The following is a 9966-nucleotide window of genomic DNA, read 5'->3' as shown; positions in this document are numbered from 1 at the left end:
ACCCACCTGCCCTGAGATTCACACACCATTCTGTTTTTCTTTTCTGCTATAAATTAGTCTTGCCAGTTTTAGATCTTTATTTAATGGAATCATACCATATGTGCTCTTTTATGTAAGCCTTCTTTCATTCAGTTTAATGTTTTTGAGCTTAATCTATGTTGGTGTGGATAAGGAATTTGTTTCTTTTTATGGATGAGTAGTACTTCACTTTATAAGTATACCACTATTTATTTATGTATTCTCTTGCTGATGGACAAATGAGAGGTTTCCAGATTTGTCTATTCTGACTGAAACTGCTATGAAAATTTTTGTACAAGTTTTTTTAAGGGTTTTTAATGTGTTTAAATAGCTATTTTGATAATTAATTTTTGTGTCAACTTGGAGAATATTTTTGGATGAGCTTAACATTTATAATGTGAGTAAGCAGATTGCCTTCCATAATGTGGGTGGGCTTCATCTAATCAGTTGAAGGCTTGAATAGAACAAAAGATTGGCTTCCTCAAGCAAGAGGGAATTATCCGACAGATGGCATTTGGATTACATCTGCCCCATTAGTTCTCCACATTGCAGATTTGGACTTTCCAGCTTCCATAATCATGTTAGCCAATTTCTTAAAATAACTCTCTTTCTCACACATACACACACACACACTCTTTTTGTTTGTTTGTTTCTCTGTAGAATTCAAATACATCTATAAATGTAATTACTGGATTTTATTTACTTTTAATAGTTATACATGCATAAGATTAAAAAAATCGACAAGTACAAAATGCATTCAGTGAAAAATAAGTCTCTGTATCACACTGGTGATTCTCACTGCTGCCCTAGGTCCCTTCATAGACAACTACTTGTAGCACATAGTTTTGTGTTGTTAAAGAAAAACTCTCTTCAGACTTGGAAAACCCCACAAAAATGGTAAAATGCACATTGTTCTCTACTACTCTTTCTCACTTATGAGAATGTAATTTTTAAATATGTACTTTTTCATTATTTGTTTCTACTCAGAATAGGGAATTTAAAACTTAAAAACTGAAAAGTCACACTAGTTTATCAAAGAATATTTATAATATGTGTCCATCACTGCTTGTTCTATTCATGGAAAGTATTTACTGAGATTCTCTTGGATATCAGATGCGTTACCTATGTTACTTAATTTAATTCATACAATCAAGCCTGATAGCTCATTCAAGAAATATGTAGTGATTGTCTACTATTTGTTAGATACTCTTTTTTTTTTTTGTTAGATACTCTTTTAAACACTGGGGTTACAGTGGTGAAAAAGAGAGACAAATTATTGTTTTCTATTTAATGGGAGGAAACATAATAATAAGCATAGAATATAAGTATATTATATACTTTGTTAGAAGTAATAATTGTATACTATGGTAAAGGTACTATGAAGAAAAATTAAACAAAGTAAGAAGTACAAAGAGTGCTTGTTGGAAGTGGGTTGGTTATTGTTTTAAAAAATGACATTTGAGCTAATATTTAAAGGTGAAGGAGTAAGCTCTGTAGATGCCCAGGAGAGAAGAGTTCCAGTCAGCGGGAACAGGAAGTGCAAAGGCCCTGAGGTGGTAATATGCCTGGTACTTTCAAAGACTAGTAGAAAGAGTCAAATGTAGTTGGAGTTTATTTTTTTATTTTAGTAGACTAAATTTATTATTCATCTTAGAGAGTGAGAGGAAGAGCAGTAAGAGATGACGTTAAGATAGGGAGGTCCAGAGAAAAAGTTTTTGTAATACCTTTGGTATTCATTCTGGCTTATTTAGGGGTTGCTAGTGGATTTGGGCTAGGAAAGTGACATGATCTGACCTATTATTTCCAAAATTTACTCTTAATGCCATGATGAAAATGTACTGAAGCAAAAGTGGAATGAAGAAGACTGGATAGAAAATAATTACAATAAGTCAGGTAACAGATGATTTGGTTGCAATAATCAAAGCAGTTAGAAAAAATTGAATTTTTTTATTTTATTTTAAAAACATTTTATTTTATTTATTTTGCGGGTAGAGCCAACTGATGAGTTGCTAAAGAGTTAATTGGGTGACATGAGTGAAAGAGGGAAGGCAAGGGTAACTAAGTTTTTGTTTTTGTCCTCTGGATCTGAAATAAGAGGTTGTGATCTAGAGCAATGGAGAAGAATGTGTGTGCTGTAGATTCAGATATGAGGATAAGGAATTAATTTTTTTGACAAGATATGTTTGAGCTGCCTATTAGACACTGTAGTGAAGAAGTCAAATAATAAGTTAATATGAGCGTGGCAGAACAGAGATTTGGGCTAGATAGAGAAATTTGAGCTAATACTTAAAGGCACAAGACTGGATGAGATCACTAATGGACATAGGCAGGGAAGAAAAGAGGTGAAATAATTGAGCCCAGGGGTACTCTGAGTTTAAGACATTGAAAAGAAGAAGAGGAGTCAGCAAAATACAGGGAGAAGGAACTTCTAGGGATGAAAGAGGAAAGCTATGAGTTATTGTGTATTGGAAACCAAGTAAAATGTTTACGGAATGAGAGGGATCAACTCTGCCTAGAGTTACTAATGGAGAAAGATTAGTACTGAGAATTATCTAGTAGATTAGCAGTATGGAGCTGTCTGATGATTTCGACTGTGTCAGTCGAGAGGTGTAGGTAAAATCCTAATTGGTGTAGTATAAAAAATAATGGATAAATTTTGCTTCTTATTAGAATATACCAAGCTAGAACGTGTGTCACTTGCACCAAAACAACAAGAAGCAAGATAAATTACAAAGTAATTAATTTTCTGGAACCTATCAAAGCTGATATGTTGGGCAACCAAGTGGCCAAAAAGTCAAGGATAGGACCTTTCAAGGAGAGAGAAGTAACAAAGAATGGGAGGGAGAAGCACCAGTAGTCGTTCTACGGGTAAGAAAAAAAAAATCAGTAAATATTGTAATGAACAGTTAATAGTTGAATGTGGGTTAGTATGACAGTATAGATCCCCTCGGGACCCCAGACACAATGAGATTTCATACTCATTTACAGGATATTTTTCACGGACCTCATTCAGGTGCTTGGTAGAAAGATTGGTGGCCCAGAGCAGGAGACCAGAGACTCTCCTACAGTGCTATAGGCCTGTAAGAGGGGTTTGATTGCCACTCCAGAGCAGGCATAAAACATCACATATTTCCCCAGACCCCTTTGCTCACACAAAAGAAAACCTTTAAGCTTCTTGGGAAGAGGCAGTGAACCTTAATGTTTTTCTGGGGAAAGGATAGAAGAAAAATCCCTTTAGTCCTAGAGAAAGAATAGGAAAGGGTTTTAGGTTGAAGAGTCTATATTTAAGGTCTCCTACTGAGAGGCAAGAAACTCTTCTGCACAAACTCTACCACAGACTCAAGGCAAAGTTGGCTGTTACAGGGAGAAGAAGCAGGAATGCTGAGGATCTCTACATCTCAGGTCCACTAAGAAGGAGCCTGGCCCACAGCGGGGGCTGGACCAGTGCAACAAAGCACCTATCCTGTCCTGCCCCAGGCATGAGAAGCAGTGAGTGACAGTCAAAAAGCACCTGCCCCACTGGGTGAACTTAAAGAGACTCACGATGACATGTTATAATCAAACTTTCAAAGTCAAACTTTCAAGTGAGAAAGGATATCATATACTATTAAAAGGTCGAGTACAACAAGGAGATACAATAATTATAAAATGTATGTACCCAATAACAGAGCATCAGATATATGAAGCTGGCATATACTAACTTGGTGAACCTTCAGGACAGTATGCTAAGTGAAATAAGCCAGCTACAAAAGGACAAATATTATATGCTTCTGCTTATGCGAGGTAGTAAGAGTCGGCCAAATCAGAGAGACAGCAAGGAGAATGGGGGCTGCTAGGTGTTGGGGGAGTGGTGAATAGGGAGTTATTGTTTAAAGGGCATAGAGTTTTAGTTTGGAAATATGAAAAAAGTTCTGGAGATGGATGGTGATGATGACTGCACAATATGAATGTACTTAATGTCACTGAACCGTACACCTAAAATGATTAAGATGATAAATTTTATGTTATACATATTGTACCACAGAAATTAAAAAAAGAGAGAATGGGAGGAAAATTGGCAATGACGAATATTTACAACTTTTTAAAGGACTATTGCTATAATAAGGAGCAGAAATGGAGGTGGAAATGGGATAAAATGAGTTGTTTCTTGAATACGGGAGAAATTATAGCAAGTTTGAATACTGATTGGAATGACCCAGTGGAGAGGATGACATAAGACAAAGAGGGAGGCATTCCTGGAGTGAATCCTTGAGTAGGTGAAAGAGAGTTTGATTTATTGCCAAGTGGAAGAATTGGCCTTAGGTAGCAGTACAAATATTCAGTGTCTAGTAAAGCCAAATAATAATGGTAATATCTATAGCAATACAATAATAAATGACATCGATGGTGTGCACTTGTTGGGTGTTGCCATTATTCAAAGCATTTCATACATTGATACATGTTACCCTTATGCCATACCCTTATGCAGCCATAGGAGATAGTTACCTGTCTGTGCCCCTTTTACAAACAAGGAAACTGAGGCACAAAGAGGTGAAGTAGATTGCTTAGTGATGCAGTTAGACAGTCTGGCTCCAGAGTCTGTTTACCAACAGGATAGGCACAGTTATAATTTTGGTTAGGAAACTGAGGCTCAGACAGGTCCATGAACTGACCCAAGGTCACATAGCCATTCAATGTGGGGCTGGGTATATTGGATCCCAAAGACAAATCCCTTTCTAGGGCCCCATGTTTCCCTACTTCTGAGAAACAATGCTAGCCTAGGTCAGACACTAACTTACAACAGCTCTCTAGTTTTGTTGGTGTGGCAATAACACCAGAAAGCCTGAGTACGCACCCTCTCTCCACCCCTTACCTGCTGTGTGTGCCTGGATGGTTTCCTTGATTTCTAAGCATCTCCCATTTTTGTTTTTAAAGATTTTATTTATTTATTTGACAGCGAGAGAGGGAACACAAGCAAGAGGAGTGGGAGAGGAAGAAGCAGGCTTCCCACGGAGCAGGGAGCCCAATGCGGGGCTCGATCCCAGGACCCTGGGACCATGACCCGAGCCGAAGGCAGACGCCTAATGACTGAGTCACCCAGGCACCCTGTGTCTCCCATTTTTTATCTTAAAATGAAAACAGTAATACTTCCTATGGTTCTTGTGAGGATTAAATGATTTATAAGAGTCTTCTGCACACAGTATGCCATCTATGTGTTAGCTACTATTCGAAAATTTTATGCTATGCATTTCCAAAGACCATAATTAATTATCTCGTTCATGCAATGCATTGTCAGCAGAAGCTTACTGAATTCTTAGTAGTTATAGTGCCTTGTGCTAGGACACATGGGATACAGAAATGAGTTAAACAGTGCTATATTTAAACACACACACACAAGCATATGTAAACAGAACCATATCATTTTCAATTTGGAAAGGACAATTTTGAATCACCAACTCCAAGCTCTCTGTCTCTCCCTATCTTAACGAATTCTTGATGCCTGACTGGACAAGTGAATCAAAACTGTCACAGTCAGGGTTGAACCTCCCACATTGCCAGTACAAGCCCAGTCCGCGGTAAGTATTTAATAAATGTTTGTTGAGAGGAGGTTTGAAAGGAACGTAAGTAACAGTCCTGAATGGTAGAATGATCAGCGTGCCACAGGAAGAACTGGCTGCGATGTGCTTCACATTCCAGCTGAGCATTCCAGCATCCCTAAATCAATGCTGAGCACTAAGCCTATCTGGACATTGGTGATGCCGATGCCAATAAGGAAATGTCAGACAGGGAGGGAGCCACTCATTATTTCCAGAAAACTGCATGGATGCAGGGTCTGAAAGATGCATCATGAGCCACTAAAGAGCCTTTTGTTATCGACTGTTCACAGGCAACTGCTTGTCATCTGGCTTCTGACAAGAGAATATAATTTTCCAAAGTGGAATCATTCTCCTAGGTAAATGTATCTTGTGCTCTCTTCCACTTTGATGGGACTGACATATTTGGTGTTGGATGCCTTCCATGTGAAGATTTATCATTTAATTATAACTAAGAACACTGACTCAATCCCAGCTGCTTGGGGGAAATTACCCGAAATGCAGGATTCCCAATAAAAGACCAGGAGCTTATTTCTGATCCACAGACTCAAGATTTCGATTCCGTAAAAGTGACAAATGTTTCAGGCTCCCAGAAAGAGTGAAGCCCTAATTATGAGATACATAATATATTCCAAATTAGAGAAGCACAAACATGAGCCACTCTGAAAGGCGTTTGAGTGGTTTGAAAAGAGATCAGGTGTGTTAATTCCTCACTCCACGTGGGCAGTGTATGCCCCTTTACTTCTATCAGTTGTGACCTATAGCATCCTGAAAAATGTGTCTCTCTGCGCCATGTGAGTAACCACACCACTTAATTATTCTGTTATGGTGAAAGGAAACACAGAGAATGTTGTTTCTGGGCTTTTCATCTTTTGCTCTTCTAACCTCAAAAGAGCATTAAAGAGATGGGAGCTTTCAGGCAGCTGATTTCATTAAGAAAATTAATTCAGTGATGCAGGGAGCTTTCACCATTTGGGCTTTTACCATTTGTTGCTATGATGTATACCTTAGGACCAGATTCGAGTGCTGGAGGCAGTTTTGTGCGAGGAAGATTTGATACTGTTTTATCATGCAGAATTTTGAGCAGTGGTTCTCAGCCCTGGCAATACATCAGAATCATTTGGCAATTTTTAAAAACATACCAAAACTTCATAGACTCTGATTGAATTAGTTTGGGGTACAGTCTGGGTACTGGTATTTTTAAAAGGCACCCCAGATGATTTGTATTTACAGACATTGTTAAGAATCACTGCCCAGTGTAGGATTCTCCAAGTCAATGTTGAGCAATCAGCAAGAAGAATTTTGAATAATTAGAATATATCTAATAGAAGCTGTGTCTTCTTCTTGGCTCTAGATCCAAATGGACACAAATGCTGTGATTCCAGCTTCTGAAGGTGACCCTATATTTTGGATTCTAGCAACATCTTACTTCCCTTTGTCCTTTTAGGTGGAAGGAAGTAGAGGTCTGCAGGCCACTTATCTTGGGCTCCTTCATCTGACCCTATTGGTAACTCAGCTCTTGCATTATCTGGTTAAATTACCTTTGTTTTAAATGCTTCAGGAGATTTCTGTTTTACTGGGTGGACTCTGATGGATAGATCTCCCATCTTTAGACAATTCCTGCCCAAACACTATATTCCTTTTAAATGAGGGTCATATTTCTCTGGTCTTGAAATGTAGCAATACTTGTTTCTATTTCCTCTTCTCATATTTTGGGTGGATCTCTCCTGGTCAAGCTTTCATCTTCACCAGTCCAACCAAACTGTTCTCATAGTATCAGTTGTGAAACATGATAGATAATTCTCAGTCATCATCTTCCTTGGCTTCTTAGCAGCATTTGACAAAGTTGATTGTTTTCTCTTTTGGAAAAGTTTTTACCACTTGGTTTATGGGGTTCCTCTTTTTCTTTTCTTTTTTTTAAGATTTTATTTATTCATTTGAGAGAGAGAAAGAGAGAGAACGAGCTGGGGAGGGGCAGAGGGAGAGGGAGGAGCAGGCTCCCTGCTGAGCAGAGAGCCAGATGCGGGGCTTGATCACAGGACCCTGGTATCATGACCTGACCCGAAGGCAGACGCTTAACCTACTGAGCCACCCAGGTGCCCCAGGTTCTTCTTTTTCTATTGGTTACTCCATCTTAGTCCCTTTTTCTGGATCCTTTTGACCTTCCTGAACTCTAAATAGAGTCGGGGTACCAACGTCCTTGATTCTACCAACAATGCCAGCTGAAGCAGAGGGCCTGGAGAAGCGTTTTGGTTCTCATTCCTCTTGTCCTGCAATCCTCCATTTTTCTCTCATTGGCCAAACCCAGCACAGGCCAGCTCACCTGTGAGCATGGGATATGCAGCCCATCGGGGCCAGACCCTGCAGAACCGGGGAGGCCGAGGGAGTGGATATGAGATGGGAAATGTTATTGTACATCTGTTACTTCTAGGAATGATCAATAGAAAGGGACAGATTGACAAAGCAGAAGAAAGAGAACAGGGAGGAAAGGTGGTTTGTTAGGAACTAGAGGTGTGTTTACCTCTCTCCCTCCCAAACCACCTCTTTTCCATCTTGGTAAAGGGCACCACTGCACACCTTGCTGCCTAGACACCAGATATGTGAGTCACTTTCCCCCACATCCACAACCCTCTGATCCATCAGTGAGCCCTATCAGCTCCAGCTGGTAATGCAGCTTAAATCCACACATATCTCTTTATCTCCTTGTTAGGTTTAGCCCGTTATCTCCTCCTGCCAGATTATACCAATGGCTTTTTATAAGGTCTCAGCTTTCATTGTATTGCCCTGAAGCACTTGCTTACATAGAAGCCAGGGGCTTCTTTTTAAAATCTACGACGGTTTTGTTACTCTCTTGCTTGAAACCCTTAGCCTCGGGCCCATAGCCCCTGCTCATGTGGACTGTGTCCTGACTAAGTGTGGGGACTAGGAATCGTGCCTCTGTCATTAAGCAATGTAGAGGCCCTGCTGAGAGCACACACACTAAAACGCTAAAACGTCAAATACGTAGCACCTGGGTAGCTCAGTGGTTAAGCCTCTGACTCTTGATTTTGGCTCAGGGAGTGATCTTGGGGTCCTCAGACCTATCCCCATGTTGGGCTCTGCGTTCAGTGGGGAGTCTGCTTATCCCTCTCTGGTCCTCTGACTCGCTCTCTCTCCTTCTCATGAATAAATTAATTAATTTTTTAAAGATTTTATTTATTTATTTGAGAGAGTGATTGAGAGAGAGAAGGAGCAGGAGCAATGGGGAGCGAGAAGCATACTTACTACCTGCTGAGCAGGGAGCCTGAAGCCAGGCTCGATACCGGGACCCCGGGATCATGACCTGAGCCGAAGGCAGACACTTAACCGAGTGAGCCACCCAGGCGCCCTAATTAAATCCTTTTTTTAAAAAAAAGACAAATATATGATTGTGGTCTCTAGAACCCTGCAAAGTTAGTCTGACCTGCTTCTTGGGCTCATTGCTTATCAGTCTCCACCTGGATCACTACACAATAGCCATACTTGTCTTTCTTTTCTTGATCACACCCTGCTTATTTGAACCCTGGGGAGTTTGCATTTTCTGTGCCTTTAACCCACATGTCCTTCACCCAAACCTGTGGGTACCTTGTCCCCATATTTTATTCAGGCCTCGTCTCAGAAGTTATCTCCTCATAGAGACCTTCCATGCCCACCTGTATAAAATACCACCCTCCGCCTGAAGTTAGTCTTCTTTAAAATTTGGTTTGCTGGGGCAGCTGGGTGGCTCAGTCAGTTAAGTGTCTGCTTTCAGCTCAGGTCATGATCCCAGGATTGTGGGATCGAGTCCCTCATCGGGCTCCCTGCTCAGAAAGAAGCCTGCTTCTGCCTCTGCCTCCTGCTTCCCCTGCTTGTGCTGTCAAATAAGTAAATAAAATCTTAAAAAAATTTTTTTGGTTTGCTTTCCTTCTTACAGCATTTATCTATCTGAAATTATATATTTAGGGCATATTGCCCCACTTTCCCTCTAAAATGGGAGCAAATTTTTCTATCTTGAGCTCTGCTATGATCACAGTAACACAAAGTGTCTGGCCCATAGTAGGAGCTTAATATATTCTTGAGTAAATAAAAGGAAAAAAAAAAAAAGCAAAACAATGAATGAATTGTGGGAATTTGCTCTTGCCAGAGCTGAAAACGTCCATGTGTAAACGCCTGAAACTCTATTAATGCAGTTACTTCTGACTACTGTATAAATCTCAGAATGTCAGTGTTGCTAAATTCCATGCAAAAGTCAGAAGAGTGACTTTCTGCCAAGCCCCATCTCACACATGGGCCCCCAAAGAGTTTTTATTTTGATCAGTGTTCTCTGTGTTTCTGTGTTCCCCTAAACAACCTCTCTAGGTGCTAGCCCCAGACTGAG

This window comes from Eumetopias jubatus, unplaced genomic scaffold (assembly GCF_037043125.1).
Source record: "Eumetopias jubatus isolate StellerSeaLion01/CBP00866 unplaced genomic scaffold, mEumJub1_p1.0 scaffold_2, whole genome shotgun sequence".
NCBI lineage: Eukaryota > Metazoa > Chordata > Mammalia > Carnivora > Otariidae > Eumetopias > Eumetopias jubatus.
Note: the sequence above shows the minus strand (reverse complement) of the source record.